Raw genomic sequence first — 13,621 nt, 5'->3', positions numbered from 1 at the left:
TCTTTATCAACCAGTGTACAGTGCGGTAGTTCACGGCTGTGGCTACCTCTGTGTCGGCAGTCGGCAGTCCGTCCGTCCATCCATAATTGTATTATTATTATAATATATACCACCTAACCGTGGTTTTTTTATACCACCTAACCGTGGCAGTCCGTCCATAATTGTATACTAGTATCCAATCCATCCATCTCCATTGTTTACCTGAGGTGCCTTTTAGTTCTGCCTATAAAATATGGAGAACAAAAAAGTTGAGGTTCCAAAATTAGGGAAAGATCAAGATCCACTTCCACCTCGTGCTGAAGCTGCTGCCACTAGTCATGGCCGAGACGATGAAATGCCAGCAACGTCGTCTGCCAAGGCCGATGCCCAATGTCATAGTACAGAGCATGTCAAATCCAAAACACCAAATATCAGAAAAAAAAGGACTCCAAAACCTAAAATAAAATTGTCGGAGGAGAAGCGTAAGCTTGCCAATATGCCATTTACCACACGGAGTGGCAAGGAACGGCTGAGGCCCTGGCCTATGTTCATGGCTAGTGGTTCAGCTTCACATGAGGATGGAAGCACTCAGCCTCTCGCTAGAAAACTGAAAAGACTCAAGCTGGCAAAAGCACCGCAAAGAACTGTGCGTTCTTTGAAATCCCAAATCCACAAGGAGAGTCCAATTGTGTCGTTTGCGATGCCTGACCTTCCCAACACTGGACGTGAAGAGCATGCGCCTTCCACTATTTGCATGCCCCCTGCAAGTGCTGGAAGGAGCACCCGCAGTCCAGTTCCTGATAGTCAGATTGAAGATGTCAGTGTTGAAGTACACCAGGATGAGGAGGATATGGGTGTTGCTGGCGCTGGGGAGGAAATTGACCAGGAGGATTCTGATGGTGAGGTGGTTTGTTTAAGTCAGGCACCCGGGGAGACACCTGTTGTCCGTGGGAGGAATATGGCCGTTGACATGCCAGGTGAAAATACCAAAAAAATCAGCTCTTCGGTGTGGAGGTATTTCACCAGAAATGCGGACAACAGGTGTCAAGCCGTGTGTTCCCTTTGTCAAGCTGTAATAAGTAGGGGTAAGGACGTTAACCACCTCGGAACATCCTCCCTTATACGTCACCTGCAGCGCATTCATAATAAGTCAGTGACAAGTTCAAAAACTTTGGGTGACAGCGGAAGCAGTCCACTGACCAGTAAATCCCTTCCTCTTGTAACCAAGCTCACGCAAACCACCCCACCAACTCCCTCAGTGTCAATTTCCTCCTTCCCCAGGAATGCCAATAGTCCTGCAGGCCATGTCACTGGCAAGTCTGACGAGTCCTTTCCTGCCTGGGATTCCTCCGATGCATCCTTGCGTGTAACGCCTACTGCTGCTGGCGCTGCTGTTGTTGCCGCTGGGAGTCGATGGTCATCCCAGAGGGGAAGTCGTAAGCCCACTTGTACTACTTCCAGTAAGCAATTGACTGTTCAACAGTCCTTTGCGAGGAAGATGAAATATCACAGCAGTCATCCTACTGCAAAGCGGATAACTGAGTCCTTGACAACTATGTTGGTGTTAGACGTGCGTCCGGTATCCGCCGTTAGTTCACAGGGAACTAGACAATTTATTGAGGCAGTGTGCCCCCGTTACCAAATACCATCTAGGTTCCACTTCTCTAGGCAGGCGATACCGAGAATGTACACGGACGTCAGAAAAAGACTCACCAGTGTCCTAAAAAATGCAGTTGTACCCAATGTCCACTTAACCACGGACATGTGGACAAGTGGAGCAGGGCAGGGTCAGGACTATATGACTGTGACAGCCCACTGGGTAGATGTATGGACTCCCGCCGCAAGAACAGCAGCGGCGGCACCAGTAGCAGCATCTCGCAAACGCCAACTCTTTCCTAGGCAGGCTACGCTTTGTATCACCGCTTTCCAGAATACGCACACAGCTGAAAACCTCTTACGGCAACTGAGGAAGATCATCGCGGAATGGCTTACCCCAATTGGACTCTCCTGTGGATTTGTGGCATCGGACAACGCCAGCAATATTGTGTGTGCATTAAATATGGGCAAATTCCAGTACGTCCCATGTTTTGCACATACCTTGAATTTGGTGGTGCAGAATTTTTAAAAAAACGACAGGGGCGTGCAAGAGATGCTGTCGGTGGCCAGAAAAATTGCGGGACACTTTCGGCGTACAGGCACCACGTACAGAAGACTGGAGCACCACCAAAAACTACTGAACCTGCCCTGCCATCATCTGAAGCAAGAAGTGGTAACGAGGTGGAATTCAACCCTCTATATGCTTCAGAGGTTGGAGGAGCAGCAAAAGGCCATTCAAGCCTATACAATTGAGCACGATATAGGAGATGGAATGCACCTGTCTCAAGTGCAGTGGAGAATGATTTCAACGTTGTGCAAGGTTCTGATGCCCTTTGAACTTGCCACACGTGAAGTCAGTTCAGACACTGCCAGCCTGAGTCAGGTCATTCCCCTCATCAGGCTTTTGCAGAAGAAGCTGGAGGCATTGAAGAAGGAGCTAACACGGAGCGATTCCGCTAGGCATGTGGGACTTGTGGATGCAGCCCTTAATTCGCTTAACAAGGATTCACGGGTGGTCAATCTGTTGAAATCAGAGCACTACATTTTGGCCACCGTGCTCGATCCTAGATTTAAAGCCTACCTTGGATCTCTCTTTCCGGCAGACACAGGTCTGCTGGGGTTGAAAGACCTGCTGGTGACAAAATTGTCAAGTCAAGCGGAACGCGACCTGTCAACATCTCCTCCTTCACATTCTCCCGCAACTGGGGGTGCGAGGAAAAGGCTCAGAATTCCGAGCCCACCCGCTGGCGGTGATGCAGGGCAGTCTGGAGCGACTGCTGATGCTGACATCTGGTCCGGACTGAAGGACCTGACAACGATTACGGACATGTCGTCTACTGTCACTGCATATGATTCTCTCAACATTGATAGAATGGTGGAGGATTATATGAGTGACCGCATCCAAGTAGGCACGTCACACAGTCCGTACTTATACTGGCAGGAAAAAGAGGCAATTTGGAGGCCCTTGCACAAACTGGCTTTATTCTACCTAAGTTGCCCTCCCACAAGTGTGTACTCCGAAAGAGTGTTTAGTGCCGCCGCTCACCTTGTCAGCAATCGGCGTACGAGGTTACATCCAGAAAATGTGGAGAAGATGATGTTCATTAAAATGAATTATAATCAATTCCTCCGCGGAGACATTGACCAGCAGCAATTGCCTCCACAAAGTACACAGGGAGCTGAGATGGTGGATTCCAGTGGGGACGAATTGATAATCTGTGAGGAGGGGGATGTACACGGTGATATATCGGAGGGTGAAGATGAGGTGGACATCTTGCCTCTGTAGAGCCAGTTTGTGCAAGGAGAGATTAATTGCTTCTTTTTTGGGGGGGGTCCAAACCAACCCGTCATATCAGTCACAGTCGTGTGGCAGACCCTGTCACTGAAATGATGGGTTGGTTAAAGTGTGCATGTCCTGTTTTGTTTATACAACATAAGGGTGGGTGGGAGGGCCCAAGGATAATTCCATCTTGCACCTCTTTTTTCTTTTCTTTTTCTTTGCATCATGTGCTGATTGGGGAGGGTTTTTTGGAAGGGACATCCTGCGTGACACTGCAGTGCCACTCCTAGATGGGCCCGGTGTTTGTGTCGGCCACTAGGGTCGCTAATCTTACTCACACAGCTACCTCATTGCGCCTCTTTTTTTCTTTGCGTCATGTGCTGTTTGGGGAGGGTTTTTTGGAAGGGACATCCTGCGTGACACTGCAGTGCCACTCCTAGATGTGCCCGGTGTTTGTGTCGGCCACTAGGGTCGCTAATCTTACTCACACAGTCAGCTACCTCATTGCGCCTCTTTTTTTCTTTGCGTCATGTGCTGTTTGGGGAGGGTTTTTTGGAAGGGCCATCCTGCGTGACACTGCAGTGCCACTCCTAGATGGGCCCGGTGTTTGTGTCGGCCACTAGGGTCGCTTATCTTACTCACACAGCGACCTCGGTGCAAATTTTAGGACTAAAAATAATATTGTGAGGTGTGATGTGTTCAGAATAGGCTGAAAATGAGTGTAAATTATGTTTTTTGAGGTTAATAATACTTTGGGATCAAAATTACCCCCAAATTCTATGATTTAAGCTGTTTTTTAGGGTTTTTTTAAAAAAACACCCGAATCCAAAACACACCCGAATCCGACAAAAAAAATTCGGTGAGGTTTTGCCAAAACGCGGTCGAACCCAAAACACGGCCGCGGAACCGAACCCAAAACCAAAACACAAAACCCGAAAAATTTCCGGCGCTCATCTCTACAATATATACCACCTAACCGTGGTATTTTTTTTTCTTTCTTTATACCGTCGTCATAGTGTCATACTAGTTGTTACGAGTATACTACTATCTCTTTATCAACCAGTGTACAGTGCGGTAGTCCACGGCTGTGGCTACCTCTGTGTCGGCAGTCGGCAGGCAGTCCGTCCATCCATAATTGTATTATTATTATAATATATACCACCTAACCGTGGTTTTTTTTTCATTCTTTATACCGTCATAGTGTCATACTAGTTGTTACGAGTATACTACTATCTCTTTATCAACCAGTGTACAGTGCGGTAGTTCACGGCTGTGGCTACCTCTGTGTCGGCAGTCGGCAGGCAGTCCGTCCATCCATAATTGTATTATTATTATTATAATATATACCACCTAACCGTGGTTTTTTTTTCATTCTTTATACCGTCGTCATAGTGTCATACTAGTTGTTACGAGTATACTACTATCTCTTTATCAACCAGTGTACAGTGCGGTAGTTCACGGCTGTGGCTACCTCTGTGTCGGCAGTCGGCAGGCAGTCCGTCCATCCATAATTGTATTATTATTATAATATATACCACCTAACCGTGGTTTTTTTTTCATTCTTTATACCGTCGTCATAGTGTCATACTAGTTGTTACGAGTATACTACTATCTCTTTATCAACCAGTGTACAGTGCGGTAGTTCACGGCTGTGGCTACCTCTGTGTCGGCAGTCGGCAGGCAGTCCGTCCATCCATAATTGTATTATTATTATAATATATACCACCTAACCGTGGTTTTTTTTTCATTCTTTATACCGTCGTCATAGTGTCATACTAGTTGTTACGAGTATACTATCTCTTTATCAACCAGTGTACAGTGCGGTAGTTCACGGCTGTGGCTACCTCTGTGTCGGCAGTCGGCAGGCAGTCCGTCCATCCATAATTGTATTATTATTATAATATATACCACCTAACTGTGGTATTTTTTTTTCTTTCTTTATACCGTCGTCATAGTGTCATACTAGTTGTTACGAGTATACTACTATCTCTTTATCAACCAGTGTACAGTGCGGTAGTTCACGGCTGTGGCTACCTCTGTGTCGGCAGTCGGCAGGCAGTCCGTCCATCCATAATTGTATTATTATTATAATATATACCACCTAACCGTGTTTTTTTTTTCATTCTTTATACCGTCGTCATAGTGTCATACTAGTTGTTACGAGTATACTACTATCTCTTTATCAACCAGTGTACAGTGCGGTAGTTCACGGCTGTGGCTACCTCTGTGTCGGCAGTCGGCAGGCAGTCCGTCCATCCATAATTGTATTATTATTATAATATATACCACCTAACCGTGGTTTTTTTTTCATTCTTTATACCGTCGTCATAGTGTCATACTAGTTGTTACGAGTATACTACTATCTCTTTATCAACCAGTGTACAGTGCGGTAGTTCACGGCTGTGGCTACCTCTGTGTCGGCAGTCGGCAGGCAGTCCGTCCATCCATAATTGTATTATTATTATAATATATACCACCTAACCGTGGTTTTTTTTTCATTCTTTATACCGTCGTCATAGTGTCATACTAGTTGTTACGAGTATACTACTATCTCTTTATCAACCAGTGTACAGTGCGGTAGTTCACGGCTGTGGCTACCTCTGTGTCGGCAGTCGGCAGGCAGTCCGTCCATCCATAATTGTATTATTATTAGAATATATACCACCTAACCGTGGTTTTTTTATACCACCTAACCGTGGCAGTCCGTCCATAATTGTATACTAGTATCCAATCCATCCATCTCCATTGTTTACCTGAGGTGCCTTTTAGTTCTGCCTATAAAATATGGAGAACAAAAAAGTTGAGGTTCCAAAATTAGGGAAAGATCAAGATCCACTTCCACCTCGTGCTGAAGCTGCTGCCACTAGTCATGGCCGAGACGATGAAATGCCAGCAACGTCGTCTGCCAAGGCCGATGCCCAATGTCATAGTACAGAGCATGTCAAATCCAAAACACCAAATATCAGAAAAAAAAGGACTCCAAAACCTAAAATAAAATTGTCGGAGGAGAAGCGTAAACTTGCCAATATGCCATTTACCACACGGAGTGGCAAGGAACGGCTGAGGCCCTGGCCTATGTTCATGGCTAGTGGTTCAGCTTCACATGAGGATGGAAGCACTCAGCCTCTCGCTAGAAAACTGAAAAGACTCAAGCTGGCAAAAGCACCGCAAAGAACTGTGCGTTCTTTGAAATCCCAAATCCACAAGGAGAGTCCAATTGTGTCGTTTGCGATGCCTGACCTTCCCAACACTGGACGTGAAGAGCATGCGCCTTCCACTATTTGCATGCCCCCTGCAAGTGCTGGAAGGAGCACCCGCAGTCCAGTTCCTGATAGTCAGATTGAAGATGTCAGTGTTGAAGTACACCAGGATGAGGAGGATATGGGTGTTGCTGGCGCTGGGGAGGAAATTGACCAGGAGGATTCTGATGGTGAGGTGGTTTGTTTAAGTCAGGCACCCGGGGAGACACCTGTTGTCCGTGGGAGGAATATGGCCGTTGACATGCCAGGTGAAAATACCAAAAAAATCAGCTCTTCGGTGTGGAGGTATTTCACCAGAAATGCGGACAACAGGTGTCAAGCCGTGTGTTCCCTTTGTCAAGCTGTAATAAGTAGGGGTAAGGACGTTAACCACCTCGGAACATCCTCCCTTATACGTCACCTGCAGCGCATTCATAATAAGTCAGTGACAAGTTCAAAAACTTTGGGTGACAGCGGAAGCAGTCCACTGACCAGTAAATCCCTTCCTCTTGTAACCAAGCTCACGCAAACCACCCCACCAACTCCCTCAGTGTCAATTTCCTCCTTCCCCAGGAATGCCAATAGTCCTGCAGGCCATGTCACTGGCAAGTCTGACGAGTCCTCTCCTGCCTGGGATTCCTCCGATGCATCCTTGCGTGTAACGCCTACTGCTGCTGGCGCTGCTGTTGTTGCCGCTGGGAGTCGATGGTCATCCCAGAGGGGAAGTCGTAAGCCCACTTGTACTACTTCCAGTAAGCAATTGACTGTTCAACAGTCCTTTGCGAGGAAGATGAAATATCACAGCAGTCATCCTACTGCAAAGCGGATAACTGAGTCCTTGACAACTATGTTGGTGTTAGACGTGCGTCCGGTATCCGCCGTTAGTTCACAGGGAACTAGACAATTTATTGAGGCAGTGTGCCCCCGTTACCAAATACCATCTAGGTTCCACTTCTCTAGGCAGGCGATACCGAGAATGTACACGGACGTCAGAAAAAGACTCACCAGTGTCCTAAAAAATGCAGTTGTACCCAATGTCCACTTAACCACGGACATGTGGACAAGTGGAGCAGGGCAGGGTCAGGACTATATGACTGTGACAGCCCACTGGGTAGATGTATGGACTCCCGCCGCAAGAACAGCAGCGGCGGCACCAGTAGCAGCATCTCGCAAACGCCAACTCTTTCCTAGGCAGGCTACGCTTTGTATCACCGCTTTCCAGAATACGCACACAGCTGAAAACCTCTTACGGCAACTGAGGAAGATCATCGCGGAATGGCTTACCCCAATTGGACTCTCCTGTGGATTTGTGGCATCGGACAACGCCAGCAATATTGTGTGTGCATTAAATATGGGCAAATTCCAGCACGTCCCATGTTTTGCACATACCTTGAATTTGGTGGTGCAGAATTTTTTAAAAAACGACAGGGGCGTGCAAGAGATGCTGTCGGTGGCCAGAAAAATTGCGGGACACTTTCGGCGTACAGGCACCACGTACAGAAGACTGGAGCACCACCAAAAACTACTGAACCTGCCCTGCCATCATCTGAAGCAAGAAGTGGTAACGAGGTGGAATTCAACCCTCTATATGCTTCAGAGGTTGGAGGAGCAGCAAAAGGCCATTCAAGCCTATACAATTGAGCACGATATAGGAGATGGAATGCACCTGTCTCAAGTGCAGTGGAGAATGATTTCAACGTTGTGCAAGGTTCTGATGCCCTTTGAACTTGCCACACGTGAAGTCAGTTCAGACACTGCCAGCCTGAGTCAGGTCATTCCCCTCATCAGGCTTTTGCAGAAGAAGCTGGAGGCATTGAAGAAGGAGCTAACACGGAGCGATTCCGCTAGGCATGTGGGACTTGTGGATGCAGCCCTTAATTCGCTTAACAAGGATTCACGGGTGGTCAATCTGTTGAAATCAGAGCACTACATTTTGGCCACCGTGCTCGATCCTAGATTTAAAGCCTACCTTGGATCTCTCTTTCCGGCAGACACAGGTCTGCTGGGGTTGAAAGACCTGCTGGTGACAAAATTGTCAAGTCAAGCGGAACGCGACCTGTCAACATCTCCTCCTTCACATTCTCCCGCAACTGGGGGTGCGAGGAAAAGGCTCAGAATTCCGAGCCCACCCGCTGGCGGTGATGCAGGGCAGTCTGGAGCGACTGCTGATGCTGACATCTGGTCCGGACTGAAGGACCTGACAACGATTACGGACATGTCGTCTACTGTCACTGCATATGATTCTCTCAACATTGATAGAATGGTGGAGGATTATATGAGTGACCGCATCCAAGTAGGCACGTCACACAGTCCGTACTTATACTGGCAGGAAAAAGAGGCAATTTGGAGGCCCTTGCACAAACTGGCTTTATTCTACCTAAGTTGCCCTCCCACAAGTGTGTACTCCGAAAGAGTGTTTAGTGCCGCCGCTCACCTTGTCAGCAATCGGCGTACGAGGTTACATCCAGAAAATGTGGAGAAGATGATGTTCATTAAAATGAATTATAATCAATTCCTCCGCGGAGACATTGACCAGCAGCAATTGCCTCCACAAAGTACACAGGGAGCTGAGATGGTGGATTCCAGTGGGGACGAATTGATAATCTGTGAGGAGGGGGATGTACACGGTGATATATCGGAGGGTGAAGATGAGGTGGACATCTTGCCTCTGTAGAGCCAGTTTGTGCAAGGAGAGATTAATTGCTTCTTTTTTGGGGGGGGTCCAAACCAACCCGTCATATCAGTCACAGTCGTGTGGCAGACCCTGTCACTGAAATGATGGGTTGGTTAAAGTGTGCATGTCCTGTTTTGTTTATACAACATAAGGGTGGGTGGGAGGGCCCAAGGATAATTCCATCTTGCACCTCTTTTTTCTTTTCTTTTTCTTTGCATCATGTGCTGATTGGGGAGGGTTTTTTGGAAGGGACATCCTGCGTGACACTGCAGTGCCACTCCTAGATGGGCCCGGTGTTTGTGTCGGCCACTAGGGTCGCTAATCTTACTCACACAGCTACCTCATTGCGCCTCTTTTTTTCTTTGCGTCATGTGCTGTTTGGGGAGGGTTTTTTGGAAGGGACATCCTGCGTGACACTGCAGTGCCACTCCTAGATGTGCCCGGTGTTTGTGTCGGCCACTAGGGTCGCTAATCTTACTCACACAGTCAGCTACCTCATTGCGCCTCTTTTTTTCTTTGCGTCATGCGCTGTTTGGGGAGGGTTTTTTGGAAGGGCCATCCTGCGTGACACTGCAGTGCCACTCCTAGATGGGCCCGGTGTTTGTGTCGGCCACTAGGGTCGCTTATCTTACTCACACAGCGACCTCGGTGCAAATTTTAGGACTAAAAATAATATTGTGAGGTGTGATGTGTTCAGAATAGGCTGAAAATGAGTGTAAATTATGTTTTTTGAGGTTAATAATACTTTGGGATCAAAATTACCCCCAAATTCTATGATTTAAGCTGTTTTTTAGGGTTTTTTTAAAAAAACACCCGAATCCAAAACACACCCGAATCCGACAAAAAAAATTCGGTGAGGTTTTGCCAAAACGCGGTCGAACCCAAAACACGGCCGCGGAACCGAACCCAAAACCAAAACACAAAACCCGAAAAATTTCCGGCGCTCATCTCTACAATATATACCACCTAACCGTGGTATTTTTTTTTCTTTCTTTATACCGTCGTCATAGTGTCATACTAGTTGTTACGAGTATACTACTATCTCTTTATCAACCAGTGTACAGTGCGGTAGTTCACGGCTGTGGCTACCTCTGTGTCGGCAGTCGGCAGGCAGTCCGTCCATCCATAATTGTATTATTATTATAATATATACCACCTAACCGTGGTTTTTTTTTCATTCTTTATACCGTCATAGTGTCATACTAGTTGTTACGAGTATACTACTATCTCTTTATCAACCAGTGTACAGTGCGGTAGTTCACGGCTGTGGCTACCTCTGTGTCGGCAGTCGGCAGGCAGTCCGTCCATCCATAATTGTATTATTATTATAATATATACCACCTAACCGTGGTTTTTTTTTCATTCTTTATACCGTCATAGTGTCATACTAGTTGTTACGAGTATACTACTATCTCTTTATCAACCAGTGTACAGTGCGGTAGTTCACGGCTGTGGCTACCTCTGTGTCGGCAGTCGGCAGGCAGTCCGTCCATCCATAATTGTATTATTATTATAATATATACCACCTAACCGTGGTTTTTTTTTCATTCTTTATACCGTCGTCATAGTGTCATACTAGTTGTTACGAGTATACTACTATCTCTTTATCAACCAGTGTACAGTGCGGTAGTTCACGGCTGTGGCTACCTCTGTGTCGGCAGTCGGCAGGCAGTCCGTCCATCCATAATTGTATTATTATAATATATACCACCTAACTGTGGTATTTTTTTTTCTTTCTTTATACCGTCGTCATAGTGTCATACTAGTTGTTACGAGTATACTACTATCTCTTTATCAACCAGTGTACAGTGCGGTAGTTCACGGCTGTGGCTACCTCTGTGTCGGCAGTCGGCAGGCAGTCCGTCCATCCATAATTGTATTATTATTATAATATATACCACCTAACCGTGGTTTTTTTTTCATTCTTTATACCGTCGTCATAGTGTCATACTAGTTGTTACGAGTATACTACTATCTCTTTATCAACCAGTGTACAGTGCGGTAGTTCACGGCTGTGGCTACCTCTGTGTCGGCAGGCAGTCCGTCCATCCATAATTGTATTATTATTATAATATATACCACCTAACCGTGGTTTTTTTTTAATTCTTTATACCGTCGTCATAGTGTCATACTAGTTGTTACGAGTATACTACTATCTCTTTATCAACCAGTGTACAGTGCGGTAGTTCACGGCTGTGGCTACCTCTGTGTCGGCAGTCGGCAGGCAGTCCGTCCATCCATAATTGTATTATTATTATAATATATACCACCTAACCGTGGTTTTTTTTTCATTCTTTATACCGTCGTCATAGTGTCATACTAGTTGTTACGAGTATACTACTATCTCTTTATCAACCAGTGTACAGTGCGGTAGTTCACGGCTGTGGCTACCTCTGTGTCGGCAGTCGGCAGGCAGTCCGTCCATCCATAATTGTATTATTATTATAATATATACCACCTAACCGTGGTTTTTTTATACCACCTAACCGTGGCAGTCCGTCCATAATTGTATACTAGTATCCAATCCATCCATCTCCATTGTTTACCTGAGGTGCCTTTTAGTTCTGCCTATAAAATATGGAGAACAAAAAAGTTGAGGTTCCAAAATTAGGGAAAGATCAAGATCCACTTCCACCTCGTGCTGAAGCTGCTGCCACTAGTCATGGCCGAGACGATGAAATGCCAGCAACGTCGTCTGCCAAGGCCGATGCCCAATGTCATAGTACAGAGCATGTCAAATCCAAAACACCAAATATCAGAAAAAAAAGGACTCCAAAACCTAAAATAAAATTGTCGGAGGAGAAGCGTAAACTTGCCAATATGCCATTTACCACACGGAGTGGCAAGGAACGGCTGAGGCCCTGGCCTATGTTCATGGCTAGTGGTTCAGCTTCACATGAGGATGGAAGCACTCAGCCTCTCGCTAGAAAACTGAAAAGACTCAAGCTGGCAAAAGCACCGCAAAGAACTGTGCGTTCTTTGAAATCCCAAATCCACAAGGAGAGTCCAATTGTGTCGTTTGCGATGCCTGACCTTCCCAACACTGGACGTGAAGAGCATGCGCCTTCCACTATTTGCATGCCCCCTGCAAGTGCTGGAAGGAGCACCCGCAGTCCAGTTCCTGATAGTCAGATTGAAGATGTCAGTGTTGAAGTACACCAGGATGAGGAGGATATGGGTGTTGCTGGCGCTGGGGAGGAAATTGACCAGGAGGATTCTGATGGTGAGGTGGTTTGTTTAAGTCAGGCACCCGGGGAGACACCTGTTGTCCGTGGGAGGAATATGGCCGTTGACATGCCAGGTGAAAATACCAAAAAAATCAGCTCTTCGGTGTGGAGGTATTTCACCAGAAATGCGGACAACAGGTGTCAAGCAGTGTGTTCCCTTTGTCAAGCTGTAATAAGTAGGGGTAAGGACGTTAACCACCTCGGAACATCCTCCCTTATACGTCACCTGCAGCGCATTCATAATAAGTCAGTGACAAGTTCAAAAACTTTGGGTGACAGCGGAAGCAGTCCACTGACCAGTAAATCCCTTCCTCTTGTAACCAAGCTCACGCAAACCACCCCACCAACTCCCTCAGTGTCAATTTCCTCCTTCCCCAGGAATGCCAATAGTCCTGCAGGCCATGTCACTGGCAAGTCTGACGAGTCCTCTCCTGCCTGGGATTCCTCCGATGCATCCTTGCGTGTAACGCCTACTGCTGCTGGCGCTGCTGTTGTTGCCGCTGGGAGTCGATGGTCATCCCAGAGGGGAAGTCGTAAGCCCACTTGTACTACTTCCAGTAAGCAATTGACTGTTCAACAGTCCTTTGCGAGGAAGATGAAATATCACAGCAGTCATCCTACTGCAAAGCGGATAACTGAGTCCTTGACAACTATGTTGGTGTTAGACGTGCGTCCGGTATCCGCCGTTAGTTCACAGGGAACTAGACAATTTATTGAGGCAGTGTGCCCCCGTTACCAAATACCATCTAGGTTCCACTTCTCTAGGCAGGCGATACCGAGAATGTACACGGACGTCAGAAAAAGACTCACCAGTGTCCTAAAAAATGCAGTTGTACCCAATGTCCACTTAACCACGGACATGTGGACAAGTGGAGCAGGGCAGGGTCAGGACTATATGACTGTGACAGCCCACTGGGTAGATGTATGGACTCCCGCCGCAAGAACAGCAGCGGCGGCACCAGTAGCAGCATCTCGCAAACGCCAACTCTTTCCTAGGCAGGCTACGCTTTGTATCACCGCTTTCCAGAATACGCACACAGCTGAAAACCTCTTACGGCAACTGAGGAAGATCATCGCGGAATGGCTTACCCCAATTGGACTCTCCTGTGGATTTGTGGCATCGGAC

This window comes from Pseudophryne corroboree, chromosome 6, assembly GCF_028390025.1.
Source record: "Pseudophryne corroboree isolate aPseCor3 chromosome 6, aPseCor3.hap2, whole genome shotgun sequence".
NCBI classification, from domain to species: Eukaryota; Metazoa; Chordata; class Amphibia; order Anura; family Myobatrachidae; genus Pseudophryne; species Pseudophryne corroboree.
Note: the sequence above shows the minus strand (reverse complement) of the source record.